We start from the raw sequence: 15215 nt of genomic DNA on the forward strand, positions 1-15215 counted from the left end.
CATCACAGAAATAGCTCACTTCCTGGTACCTACTTTTGTCTTGGTTACCTATTGCTGCAATGAAACACATTGCCCAGGCAACATATAAAGAGTGTGTTTAATTTGAGTTATGGTTTTTGTTTGTTTGTTTTGTTTTTTGTTTTTTTTTTTGTTTTTTTGGTTTTTCGAGACAGGGTTTCTCTGTGTAGCTTTGTGCCTTTCCTGGGACTCACTTGGTAGCCCAGGCTGGCCTTGAACTAACAGAGATCCGCCTGGCTCTGCCTCCCGAGTGCTGGGATTAAAGGCGTGCGCCGCCGCCGCCCTGCTGAGTTATGGTTTTAGAGGGCTAGAATGCACGATGTAAGGGGAAGAAACAGTTGAGAGATAGCATCTTGATCAGCAACCATCAGACCAGCAGGCAGAGGGGAGAGGAAGAGACAGACAGACAGACAGAGACAGAGAGAGACACACACAGAGAGAAACACTGAGAATCCCATGAGGTTGTTTTTTTTTTTTTTTTTTTTTTTGAAACTTCAAAGATCATCCCAGTGCTACACATCCTCCAAGGCCACACCCCCTAAACCTTCCCAAGCAACTCCATCAACTGGAAACTAAGTATTAAAATATATGAGCCAATGGGGGCCATTTCTCACTGGTGGTGATGGGCTGGTTTGGTTTTGTCAAGACAGGATCTCATGTAGCCTAGGCAGCCTCATACTTCTTACATAGCTGAGCATGACTTTGAGCTCCTGAGTTTTACCTCCACCTCCTGAGTTCCAGAAGTGCAGGCATGAACCACCACAGCCAGTTTATGGAATGCTAAGTATGGAACCCAGAGTTTTGTGCATGCTAGGCAAGCACTCTTTCAACTGAGCCACAACCACATCCCTAAATTTAAGTCAGTTGTCCATGTTTAAAATCGGTGCTCCAGATTCTTGGTTTCTCTTTAGAAGAGACGACACACACCCCTGCTGTCACTCAGGGTAGTGACTTGCTGTGACCAAGTAGTGACATTCTTCCCTAGCCCTTTGGATGCCTTCCCCAAGCTCCCAGCCCAGCAAGTGTCCCCAGTCTGAGACCCATCTGTGGGGCGTTTACCGCCCCCCCAGTTCCCCAGAGTTTTCTTGAGTGCAATCAGCAGGAAATATTAGATAGAAGGATTTATTGCAGAGAATATCGCAGAGATAAACAGATAGAAAATAAAGGATAGCCTCGAGAGGGCCAGGAACCTATTCCAACGGGTCCTGACTGTCTCTGGCCCAGGGTTTTTATACAGACGCCAAGGGGTGGAGCAAAAGACCTCCTCCCCCAGCACAGCCAAGTGCAGGCCATCTCAGACCCCTGCACTCAGGCCCGTGGTCCTGATCATCCTCTATTCGGACCTGCTGGGTAAAGCCATGAGGAACCTGAGAACGGGCTCCCACACCCACCCCACCTAGTGTGCCTCAGAGCTGATCACTCCTGGCCCAGGAAGGGACTTCAGGAAGGGCCCAAAAGGTTCCCCATGAGTATGTGATACTGCGCGCTTAGCGTCTGTGAGAGGAGCAGAGCTTTCCAAGCATGTTTGTGTTCATTATCTTTTCACCGTGCAACTTCCTGGGAAGATGTGCACTGATATCTGTGTGTGCCAGGCAGGCACCTCTGACAGAAAGGGTCTGTCATGGCATGCTCTGGGGCCCTGGTAAAACGACTTGAGTAAGCTAAGCCACATGAACCGCCCCGTGCCCTGTAGAATATTGTTTATTTTGCCAGAGTTCTTTCTGAAGTCTTTGTCTACTTTTAATCTAGTTCCCCTTTTAAATTTTGTTTTGTTGAGACAAGTTCTGTGTAAGAGTTGGGGGACCCCTCGGGGTCAGTGCAGAACACACCCAGACACCAAATTCTCAGCACAAAGATTTATTACCCCGGAGGGACGAGGTGGGTGGGGGAGTAGGGCATTATTTGCCTCTGAGTGCAGACAAATAATGAATTTTGGTTGCTGGACCTTGGTGTTCAGTCTCAGAAATGAGACAGTGGCCAAATAAGGGGATAGACCTTGGGGGCTAGCTTTAGGAATGTCATCTAAGGGTTAGCAAGGGAGAGGGGAGGGGGAAGAGCAAAACCTGTCAGTGCTTGGGCCTCTTAGAGCTCTTCCTTCTGGCTGGACTAGAAACTGCAATGTAGCCCAGGCTGTACTTGAACTCACAGCGTTCCTCCTTCTTGGTGAACCACTAAGCCTGGCTTTTTGTTTGTGTGTTTTTGAGACAGTGTCCTGATATGTAGCCCAGGCTGGCTTCAAACTTAGGATCCTCTTGCCTCTGCTTCTCAAGTGCTAGGATTACAGTTGTGTATCACCAAGCCTGGCTCAGTTCCTTTTCTTCTAATCACAATGCTGTGTAGCTGGCCCACCCCAGGAGGACCTAGGCAGTGGTTATGTAGGAGGTGGTGCTGGTAGGGGACAAAAGGGAAGGTATCCTGTCACAAGAGGACATTGGCACTTCCCAAGGCCAATTTCTACACTTAAAAGCCTGATATAGAAATTAAACGTGTGTGTGTGTGTGTGTGTGTGTGTGTGTGTGTGTGTGTGTGTGTGTATCTCCATGGCTCATAATAGATTCTCAAAGGAGTTCATGTCTTGGGAAAAATCTGGAATCCAGGGAACAGCACCAGGGTTTCACACGTTTCCTGGGAAACATCTTGGGAGGTCCAGCAGGATTTGGAACAGCTGTGGAGCAGTCATCCCTAGCTGCCTCTGTCTCCCTGTCAACCACCTTCACCTCTGAGCAGCTGTGGCTGCTGCCCCCAAAGCCCTGATCCGATTCCCACAGCGACTGCTTCTGCCAAGACAGTACCCGGTACCCTGAGGCAGCACCTCAGGGGCAGCTCTGGGCCACAGGGAGACTGGGGCAGGCTTTGCCCTCTCTGGCCCAGGCTCCCAGAGGAGGCCTGGGGAGAGTTGAGGACTGAGGGAGATGTCAGTGTGGCCAGCAGCTCAGCCCTGAGCCCAGCCCAAGGCTGTCTTGGGAATTGTCTTCCTCAGGTACACCTTTCTCTGAGGCTGCAGAGAAATCTATGGGAGAACAGCAGTGACTGAATGAGTGAACAGGTGAATGAATGGATGAATGAATGAATGGGTGAATAAATGAATGGGTGAATGAATGAATGGGTGAATGAATGAATGGGTGAATGAATGAATGGGTGAATGAATGAATGGGTGAATGAATGAAAGGGCGAATGACTGAGGGATAAATGAATGGGTGAGAAAATGAATGCACTGGTAGCAGGTGAGAATGGTCCTCCTCGATTAGATGATGTTGCTGAGTTCTAGGATGTCACACAGAGGAATCAACCATCCTCTGCTCTCCCACATGACAGTTCCAGTACCATGCTGTTCCACTCAGCAACAAGCCCCCCTGCTCTTAAGCCATGAGGGGATGAGACCGAGCCTTGTGCAGGGCCCTTGCACTTTACTGAGGCAGAAAGATTAACTGCTGCTAGACCCTCAGAAAAATCGGCTGAGAAATTCTTGGGTTTGGTTTTTTGTTTTGGTTTGGTTTTGTTTGAAACAGGGTCTCACCTTGTAGCCCAACCTGGCCTGGAACTCACTACACAGACCAGACTGGCCTCAAATGTGTGGAGATGCACCTGCCTCCACCTCCTGAGAGCTGGGATTACAGGTGTGCCCCACCACAGGTGGCTACAGATAAGAAATTCTGGAATTAGTCCAGGACTGGCACCAGAGATCTAGGAAGTTGACAGCAGATGATATTTAAGCATACAATGCTTAATGCCTCCGTTAAATCCTAGGATCAAGCAAATATTCTGCTTCTCCAGCAGCCAGCTCACTGAAAAGGAAGGTGTGGCTGTTGTTGACCGATTAGTTTCTCAGAGTTAGAAAAGAACTTCTTGTTGCACAGCTCACAGCCATGTGGTGGAGATTGCCCATGAACTCACATGGAATGTTCGGTGCTTCTAAGTTCTGAGGCCCACAAGAGAGTCCCATCAAGACACCATGCCACATTTTCTTCCTGTGGTACCCTCCCGTGAAGGAATATCACAGGAGTTACAATAGAGGGTAGTCCTCTGTGTGTCTAGAGGATGCCTTGCTAAGGCACTGGGGCTGTGCAGATCTTCACAAGGCCTCTTTCCCTGATTTGGATATGCTGTCTTGTCCCTGTGTGTCATGCATGGACCTACGAGGATGTCTCTCTGGTTTTTGAATTGCAATTCTTCTGAAGATCACATCTGTCTTTTCCATTAAAACCCCTCAGACACTGATGGTGCCTTCCAAACCCCCTTTCCAGAAATCCCCTGCCAACTACATACACTGGTGTGAGATCACTTCTTCACCTAAGGAGTTTCCTGCAGTCACTTACCTGAAATGGATCCCTGACCACATTCTCCTGGGTTCAAATCCCTGCCTACTCTGACTCTGCTGCCCTTAGATATGGGGCACACCTTTAACCATGACAGTGATCCCTATGTGAGGTCACAAGGCCAGGCCTCACTGTTTGGGAAATCTCAAAGGCTGTCCAGGCACATGGGTATATTTTGGGTTAGTACTTATGGGAAGTATCTGAAGGCATCTTTTATGACCATTTCATGGGAAGAAGCTCAGACCCAGGCCTCCTTTTCTCTAGGGAACTTTACCCCTGGGAAGAGCAAGTCCAGTGGGGATGAGGTGTGCACACTCAGTCCCGATGTACAAAGTGTAATTCTTGGTTTATCGTGTCAGAGAAAAGAAGACTAGGGAGGCATCAGTATTTCCTTAAACAAACAACACCCCCCCCCAAAAAAAAAAAAAAACCCACACAACAAAATGGAGAGCTGGAGGGAGGTGGGGCTCTGTGAGTTTAGTGCTCAGCAGTCTATATAGTTGAGCTCCAGGCTGTGAGACCCTGACTTTTTTTTTGGGGGGGGGGGCTATGTTTCCAGAAGTGTTGATTGGCTCTTGTTGTATGGTTGGTTTTTGTGTTTTGAGATGGGATTTCACTCTGTGACGCAGGCTGCCCTCGAATTTGGGGCTTTGGTTCCTGACTTGTGTTATTCTTTTTTTTTTTTATTTTTGAGCCAGGGTCTCTGGCTGGCCTAGAACTTGCTTTTTGGATCTATTAAGGCTCCTCAAAGGTAGAAGAAATGTTTGTTAGGCTCTCAGTTTTCTTTTCTAAACGACTCCACGAGAAAGCCAGAGCCTTTCTCTTTGACCTGGTCTGGGGTATGTCAGAGCCGGGAGCTCCCACTGACTCCCCTGATGTAAGCAAAGCTTGGAGCTGTGCCGCTCAGTCACTGTCTTTGTGGCTGGTTTAGCCAGGCCTGAGGTCCTGCGTGAGGCTTCAGCACCAGGGACAGGGAGTTTACCTTAGCCTTGGCCTGTGCTACACATTACCGCTGCTCTGTTTCTTGAGGCTCCTTCCCTGGGCTCCCAGCTGCTGACACTTCCACCTTTGGGGATCTGGTGGCGTCTGCCCTGCAGCCATCAAGCACTTTCCACACTCCGTGTTTTCTCTTCCACCTCAGTAACTCCTGAAAACGTGGAGGATTCTGGCTTTCCTATCACCTTCTCACGTGTATGTCATCGTCCAGCCCAAGGCTGAGCTACAGGTTTGTCCTGCAGCTCAAAGGACGATCAAGTTGTGTTATTGCTTGTTGGTAGCGACATTTGAAAAGGTAGGGGATGAGGCGATGGGCCTCTCTGGCCTGTGTCTGATCCCCGTCCTGGAGGCAGTGGCGCAGAGAGCCGGGTCACTTGCCCCTCCCTGTTATCTCACAGCCCTGCTGTTCCATGGATTGTTTGACTCTGGAGCGAAGTATCCAAGGGACTGACAGGGGACAGGTGTTTCCCATGCCCATCTTGGAGCTGAGGGGGACTCACCGTGTGGGGATTCTCCTGTCTGTGCCTGTACCATGGCCCTGTCCTCTGCGGCTTACTTTTTTAAAAGGCAGAAGGACTCCCTGGGAACTGTGGGAATCCCTGGTTCTAGGAGGTGCCACCACCCTGGCTGTCCTGTGCTGGCAAATTTCCCTCAGGTGGACAGTATCATGGTTCTAGAAGTTCCCAGAATAGCTCAATAGTGTTGGCCGAAACTGGGATGTGCCTTTGGATTACCTGGGGGAACTTTCCAACCCCCACCCCCTCCTTGGTGCCCAATCCCTCACCTCAGGAGGTGTGGTAAGAGTGAGGCTTCCATTCAAGTGGGACCTCTCCAGGTTCCATGGAACCATGCTTGGGACTCTCTAGCCGTATGTGGTCAGCCTTCTCTGTTCAGGGCGTGCTGGACACCTGGGAACGTTGTTTTCAGGGTTGCCAAATGGCAGGTAAAAAGTGGTTCCTGGCTGCCTGTTTCTACTGAAAAAATGCATAGGCAAAGTGAAAATTCCATTTGGTCAGGGGCTAAAGGCAAGCGAGCAGCCCCTCCATCTCATCAGGTGACCCTGGGCCTCCTGCTTGACTTCTAGGGACCACGCTGGTGGGAATGAGAAGCTGGTGAAGCTGCAGCCTGGACTGAAGGTTTACGGAGGTGATGATCGCATTGGGTCCTTGACGCACAGTCACACACCTTTCCACACTGCAGGTACAGAGTGAGCCCCGGGGAGAGCTCTCGGGAGGCCCTGCCAGGATGATAGGCCCTCAGGCATCGATTGGAACGGGGGCTGATGAGGCAAGGGCTCCCTAGGCCTGTCTCAGCGTTGCTTGAACAGACCTCTCTTTGTGAGCATAGTGAAGTCAGGCGGTGGTGGTGCACACCTTTAATCCCAGCACTCAGGAGGCAGAGACAGGTAGATCTCTGTGAGTTCGAGGCCAGCCTGGTCTAAAGAGTGAGTTCCAGGACAGCCAGAGCTACACAGAGACATCCTGTCTCAAGAAGAAGAAGAAGAAGGAGAAGGAGGAGGAGGAGGAGAAGGAGGAGGAGGAGGAGGAGAAAAGAAAAGAAACAAAACAAAAACCCAGAGCATAGTGAAAAAATCAACTGCAAAGTGTGACTGGACACCGGGAAGACCACAGAGTGGGTCTCTGAGTCGACTGGAGAATTTCAATCAGGCCTCTGGGATCCTTCGGATTTCTTGGATGTGATAGTGGAGTTGTGTGGAGATATCCTCCTTTGTTAGGACATGCAGCTGCAGTATTTGGGAAAATTGGTCAGAACGTGAGCAGAGAGAGGTTGTGCAGAGGAGCTGCTGTCCTGCTCACTGCAGGCCAGGGTCTAGAACCTGCTCTGAAGGTCGTCCAGTTTGTGAGCAGATCAGTGCTCAGACTCTTTCAGGTTTCAGTTGTTGGTTCTCCACTGGACTGTGAAGGTCACCCACACTATGACATATCTTGTCTTTGGGCTTAGTGTATCCAGGGTTGTGGTATTGTATTCCCCCAAATATTGTGCATGCTAATAAACTTATCTGGGGTCAGAGACAGAGTAGCCACAATATTAAAAATAAAGGATAGGCAGTGGTGGCACACGCCTTTAATCCTAGCATTCCAGAGGCAGAAATCCAAGTGTTCAAAGATACAGACAGGCATGGTGACTCATCACGCCTTTAATCCCAGAAAGCGAGCCTTTAATCCCAGGGAGTGACGGTAGAAAGCAGAAAGGTATATAAGGCGTGAGGACCAGAAGCTAGAAGCATTTGGCTGGTGAAGCATTTGGCTGGTTAAACTTTTAGGTTTTGAGCAGCACAGTTCAGCTGAGAGCAATTAGGATATGAGGACACAGAGCTTCCAGTCTGAGGAAACAAGATCAGCTGAGAAGTTGGCCAGGTGAGGTTAGCTGTGGCTTGTTCTGTCTCTCTGACCATCCAGCATTTCACCCCAGTAACTGGCCTTGGGTTTGATTTTATTAATAAGACTCTCTAAGATATCTGCTACAAGGGGTCCCAGTATTGCCCATGTGGGAAGTACCTGGGATTTCTGTGGAGTGTGGGAAGTCTGGTCATTCATGTGGGCCACACTCACTTCTCAGGCAGAAGTCCTGTGTATTTGACTGACATCATCAAGGAGATGTTTATTTGCCCTGTAGTCTTTCCTAGGTACTTGGGGATTTTGTGTAGTCTAATTAAACCTCTGTGTGTTGATGGTCAACCTATGTGTCTATACACACAAATGTGTCTCTGGGAGCACTTAAGGAAGGGTACTAGAGCCAGCCTTGGAGCCTTCATGCTTTCCTGGTTTATATGAGACCAAAGCCAGGCTGATTAGAGAGGCTTGGAGTCTGTTGTATGTAGCTCCTCCTGTCTGTCCCTGTCGTGTTAGAGGTGGCGGTGGCTGCAGCTCCCTTCACGTCTCTGTGGTTTGAGGAGGCCCATCTTTTCCTACTTACAGAACAGTGCAGAATATTCTGTTACTGAGAGCTAGAGGTTTGAAGGTTGGAGTAACCATGCAGAAGAGCAAAGGCCATGTTTCTGGTTTCTAAGACATGGGCCCCTGCTCTTTTTGAAAATGGTGGGCCCCAAATTCCCATGCTGTGATCATATAGCTCCAGAGATGACAAGTGAAGCCTCTGAGAGGTGATTACACCATGGAGGGAGTGCCTTCATAGGCAGGGTAAATGAGCAGATAAAAGGACAGCTTGGAGAGGTTCCCTGCAGGAAACAGGAAGTTGCCCTCAGCAGACATGGAAACTGCTGTTGACCTGGGATGTCTCTTTATAGCAGTCCCACATCGGCCCAGATAGTCCCAGAAATGAGGACCATGGGAGATACTTTGAGAATTCCAGGGAAGGAAAACTGAAGGGAAGCAGCACTTTAGCAGCTGTCCCTGCAAGAATAACCAGGCTTCTTTGCCCCAACAGCAAATGGTGCTTGGAGGTGACTGCCAGCGTGCTTCAGTCCCTTCAGGAACAACTGGTCCTGGAAATGCAGGAGGCAGGAGGCCATGTGGCAAACTTTCGATTGTTCCAACCATTTAATGGATCCCTGTGTATGTTCCAGTGTGTAAAATATGTCCTCCGTGTATCCATGATTAGGCAGTGGTTGGTAGTATGCACACCACGGCATTAGCACTGGGAGGTGAACATTTAGGGAGATGTTCATGTTCTCGTCCTTATGGAGGACTGACTAATGTCATTGCAAATTAGGGCCTGTTGGAGTGAATTTGCCACCTGAGTGGCAGATAATAAATGGTGTTTATCTCTGACTTCTGCTCTACCATTGACCATGGAGAGGACAACAGAAAGTTTCTGAGAAGTCGAATTCCAGACGCTGCCATCTTGCCCTGTATCTTTGCACCCACAGAACCGAGAAAGTACATTTTCTTCTTTCTCTCTTTCCTATTTATTTATTTTTGGTAATGTTTTCATGTATAATGCTTTGTTGAAACACACAATCATATATAATCTCATAACTTTATTTTGAAATATTCACCTGGGGTAGAGGGTAGAAAATAGTTTTCACCTTGTCTCCAACATTTCCCTAGTTAAGCTGATATTTTTCTACACTACCTGCATTTTACTAGTATAGCTATTGACTTGAAAAGTTCATTGTTACAGACTATTGCCATTGGTCTTGGTGGTGCACCAGAACTTGAGGTTAAGACCCCAATGCTGGAAACACTACAGGCATTAGTCACAGGACATAGAGAAATCAAATGTGTCATGGAAAGATGTTTTCTCCACACTGACTAGATTTATAGTACAGAAATGCTCTATTTAGGTTCATGGTTGGGACCAGTAGGAGTTTCCTCCACCTGTATTCCTGTGAACTGTAAACGATGAATAGTGTGGCAAGATGTACCTATTGGTGCAATAGTGCTTGAATGTCACAGGCATGACTGTCTGATTTACTTGGTATTGTGATGAGACACAATGACCAAGGAAACTCACAGAAGAAAGTTATTAGGGCCTTACAAGATGGTCATCATGGCAGAGATCATGGCTACCGACTGGCATGCATGGTGCTGGAGCAGCAGTTGAGAGCTCACATCTTGGGATAGCAAACATGAGTCAGAGAGAAACCTCAAAGTTCATCTCTAGTGACACACCTCTTCCTACAAGGCCACACCTCCTAATCCTTCCCACACAGCTTTGCCCTCTGTGATCTAATCAAGCATAGAGCTCATGGGCCCATGCTCATGAAGAACACCGCAGTGACGAGCCACATTCTCATTGGAATTAAAATCCAACCCACAAGAATAAAAGCCTGCATCACAGTGTAAATCTAGTGTAGTACCTGTGGCTGGCAAACTCACAGGCCCCCAGGGTGAGCCTACCGCAACTACCATGTTAAATGTCAGATCACACTGCCTCTGAATTCACATCTCTGTACTCACAGGTCAGTGAGCTCAGTCCTCATCAGAGAAGTCTCTTAATGCAGGAAGCTGTGTGTCACACTAGAAACTGTCAAAATTCAGAGATGTGGCATTCACAGGCATAAATGTGATATTTACATTACACCTTCCTCTGAGTCTCAGAGACCATTCCGGAAGAGGGGTGGACAGATTTTAAGATCCGGAGGTCATGGAATTGCAATAAAGCACTGTCTACTTTACATGACAGCCCTGCTGCTTTTAGGAACTCTAGGATGAAGCCATTCAGTATTTTAGCATGGAAGGGAAAGGATCTCAGTGGCCCCTCCCCTGACTGAGAAGCTGTTGACAGCTTCTAGTTGGTGTTGGTGGCTTCTAGAGGAAGAAGAGTCAGTTTTCCTTAATGTGACGCTGCAATGGTAGGTTGAGCAAATCTTGTTGGATCGCCCTACACACACACGAGAGGATGGACATGAAATGTTGCCTTAGGTAAGGTTCCCCCCTTAGCACCCCCCCCCCAAAAAAAGACACCAAATTGGTGTATTTGAGTGTGAGATCAGGCAGAATTTGGAGAAATGAAGCAGACTATGTAAAAAATAAACTATGTTTATGTATGAAATCCTTGATTAAAATATATTTAAAATTTCATTTTTTAATGCTAAAATCCCTATGAAACCTTTTCATCTTTTAAAGGGAAAGTGTGAGAATTCACTGTCACCGACTCTGCAGTGGAGGTCATTGTCACTGCAGTTCAGCCCTGTGTGCTGTGGAGTAAGAGTCTGGTGCAGAGGCAGGTGGTGGGTGGGCTCAGTTCATTACCTTATGCTTCCGACCATTTTCTTTTTCTCAGGAAACGTGAGCTGCTGCCTTGTGGATCTTCACGTGGCCTTTGAAAATGTTTCCTCATCTTCGGGGAAAGGTAATGTTATTATCATTTCATTTTTTTTTTTTAATTTGGGGGAGTAACTATCTTCACTATGAAGTACCTGATACCTAAATAAAACATGAATGATGGAAAGTCCTGGGACTCGGTTACTTAGTTTTAAGAAGATTCATTTTTCTCTCTACCCTGTGGCCCTTACAGGACAGTGTACATTTCAGCACTAACGTGTGCTAGTGACAGTGTGTTTGTTCAGGTGAAACATCCTTAGCTCAGCAAGAGCAGAAAGACACCACCACAGCGTTCTAATAAGCCATCCATATGCCCTGGCTGATGAGATTTACAAAGTTACAAACAGAGGCCACCCTTCCTTGTAGAATCAGTATAGTGACTGAAAACTATAGGTAAGAAGATGAATTTTACAAAATGATTTTTTAAGATTTTTTATTATTATGTATGTAGTGTTCTGCCTGCATGTATGCCTGCAGGCCTACAAAATGATTTTTTGTGGATATTTATTTTATTAAAAAAAATATTTTATTCATTTTACATACTAATCACAGATACCCCTCTCTTCCCTCTTCCCACCACCCCAGCGCCCCCCACCACTCCCCATTCCCTCCTTTGAAAAGGTAAGACCTCTCATAGGTAGTCAGCAGAGCCTGGTACATTCAGTAGAGGCAGGTCCAAGTCCCTCCCCTGCCTCAAAGCTATGCGAGGTGTCCCACCATAGGTAGTGGATTCCTAAAAGCTAGCCCATACACCAGGGATGGATCCTGATGCTACTGCCAGGGGGTCCCTTAAGCAGATCAAGCTACACAACTGTCTCGCTTATGCAGAGGCCTAGTCCAGTCCCATAGAGGCTCCACAGCTGTTGGTCTAAGTTCATGAGTTCCCACTAGCTTGGTTTGGTTGTCTCTGTAGGTTTCCTCATCATGATCCTGATGCCCCTAGGTCATAGAACCCCTCTTCCCTGTCTTTGACTGGACTCCTGGAGCTTAGCTGGGTGCTTGACTATGGATCTCTGCATCTGCTTCCATCAGTTACTGGAAGGCTCTATGATGACAGTTAGGGTATTCACAGACTCTACAAAATGATTTTGAGAGCTGTTTCCTATGTAAAGTAGAACTGCATAAGGTATTAATTTTCACTGACTTTTATATGAAATTGTAGTGAATATTCTGGTTGGCCCTTCTCCTAGAGAGTCCAACACAAGTAACACTCACCACTGTAACCTTAGAGGGGCAGAGGAGCCTGAGGCCTGTGCGCTGATGTGTACTGATGCGCTGACGTGTGCTGATGCGCTGATGTGTACTGATGCGCTGATGTGTACTGATGCGCTGATGTGTACTGATGCGCTGATGTGTACTGATGCGCTGATGTGTACTGATGCGCTGATGATGTGTACTGATGCGCTGATGTGTACTGATGCACTGATGATGTGTACTGATGCGCTGATGTGTACTGATGCACTGATGATGTGTGCTGATGCGCTGATGTGTACTGATGCGCTGATGTGTGCTGATGCACTGATGATGTGTACTGATGCGCTGACGTGTGCTCCACTTGTTGCTGGTCCCCCGTCACAGCAGAACCCTTTACCAGGCTCCACGCTGAGGTCAGGGGAGAAGAGTGCAAGCCTCGTGTGCTCACGAGCTTCCACGGGCAGCTGTGGCTCTAATTGCAGATGTTTGGAACAAAGCCAGGATGGTGGCCTGTGGGGTGTTTACCCACCAACCCCACAGTTCCCCAGAGTTTTCTTTAGTGTAAGCAGCAGGAAATATTAGATAGAAGGATTTGTTGCGGAGAATATTGTGGAGATAAACAGATAGAAAATAAAGGATAGCCTCGAGAGGGCCTGGAACCTTTTCCAACGGGCCCCGACTGTCTCTGCCCCAGGGTATTTATAGAGACGCCAAGGGATGGAGCAAAAGACCTCCTCCCCCAGCAGAGCCAAGTGCAGGCCATCTCAGACACCTGCACTCAGGCCCGTGGTCCTAATCATCCTCTATGCGGACCTGGTGGGTAAAGCCACAAAGAACCCGAGAACGGGCTCCCACAGTGCCCCCTGAATCTCATCACTTGAGGGACAGAGGAAGGAGGAGTGATGTGAGTTCAAGGCCAGGACTGCCCACATACCAATACCTGGTTTAAAATCAATCCAGGTATTAGAAGTGGACAAAGTGATGTTAACTAAAGAGTTGGATGTTCTGGATATTGAAAACCACATGTTAAGAATTCTTGTATGATTTGGGCACTCAATGTGTACTAGATGGAACTTAACAAGCAATATTATAAATATTATAAACAAGTTCTTTATGTTCCCAGAGCCTTTCATTGGTTTTTCGCAGTAAATTACATACATCTCAAAAGATTTATTCTTGACATGAATCCATATTATTTGCATAAAAGTGAAAATGGTTTAATATTTATGTAGATAATACAAAATTCTTGTAAGTGCATTTGAGGTGTGGGGAAATAGTTGCATTATATTTAAAAGTAATTAGGAAATTGAAAAACACATTTATAGGCTAATTCCGGGCTTCCTGGAGTCTGACTCTGGTACTCAGTACTCAGGTACCGGTATAAACCGGAAACAAAAGGCCGCCCAGGGTTCTGCTGTTGCAGTGAGAAGTGAGCGACTCACAGTCCTCGCTTCTGGGTTTCTTCCCTCCCAGATGAAGGCGGCACAGTGGGAATTGGTTAATGTGAGATGGGGCTTGGGGAATGTGTGGGTGGCATGGGAGAGGATAGAGCACTAATTATATCCTGGGGTGTCAACTGATTTAAAGACTCCAGGTAACTCTGTCACCACAGAACCCCCATGTCAACACGATGTTGTAATGTCTGTGCGGGTGTCTTCTTGGGAGAAGGGAGGTCTAGGTGTGGAGACGAGAGTGTTGAAATACAACACAGGAACACTGTCTCACTGCATACATATCACAACAGGAGTATCTCACCCAGCCAGTCTTCCAAAAAATAGTTATATATAATTTGTAGAATGAAAATAAAATCACACCACTGCGCTATCCTTCTTGATCTAATTCCTTCTCTCTTCCTCTCAGAATGATGGCATGTTTTCATTTTTGGCAGATGTTTACAGAAAAATGCTAAGATGTAAACCTACCGTAGGCTGTGCCTGTTCAGTGATGCATGCATGTGTGATACAGGTCTGAGTACTAGGTACTGGATAACCAGGTAGGGGATTCATCTCTGGACAACTAATTCTCCCTCCATCGGCAATGCTTAGTTCCCTACAGCTCCTCGTCTCAGGAAGAGTCCCCATGAGTTTCCCCTCCTACCCATAAAAGCACATCCAGTGGTATTCCCCTTGTTTCTGTTTCATTTTGGCTCCCATATTTTCATGGGTGCCCTTTCCAAGTCATTTCTACGAGACACCCTCCCCGTGTCTGTATCAACATGGAACACACCAACACATCTGCCACCTGTCCCTCCCAGGAGCAACAGGAGCGAGCTCAGAGCTGCAAGCCGCCAGCCTCTAGTTCTCTAAGGGAAGGAGCACAGCACACTTTACTGTCCTTGGACCTGAGCCTGTCCCTCTCTGTGTTGTGGCACCACGCAGAGGATACCAGTGGGGTCCATTCATCTTCCTGTGGAGTCTCACTGAAGACAATTTCCGATGCCTGATGTCCTGTGATCCACACTGAGTCTTCTCACACTCCTCTGCCTCCAAGACCTTCATCAGCACCTCTGCAGCAATGGGTGCTCATCTGATTTCCTCACTGGATGGGGTTGGGAACTGTCCCTCCAATTTAGAAATTTCATCCCAGTGATTTTATAACTAGGTGAGGGCTCCTACCTACGTGACGCCTTTCACTAGCCTTTAATTTTTTAAGAGACTCTCAAAATAGCTAAGATACACACCATGGACAGAGGTGCCAATCTTGAGGATGAAGTCTGAGCATACAGATATGCGCTGTATATATGAAGCTACCTAACTTCCTGTTTGTGAGTATCCATCACAGCCTGTTCTTCAGTAGCTCAATGTTATTACTATAGGGAAAGAGCCAAAATAAACGTTCCAGGAGCAGCCATGGTTGTAGATAACCTTAATGTATTGAAAATTATACACGTTAACGTAGGACCTGTGCAAAAAGGCGGATGACTAAAGGTTTTAGAGCTGTG

The sequence above is a fragment of the Peromyscus leucopus genome, chromosome 8b (assembly GCF_004664715.2).
Source record: "Peromyscus leucopus breed LL Stock chromosome 8b, UCI_PerLeu_2.1, whole genome shotgun sequence".
Taxonomy (NCBI): Eukaryota; Metazoa; Chordata; class Mammalia; order Rodentia; family Cricetidae; genus Peromyscus; species Peromyscus leucopus.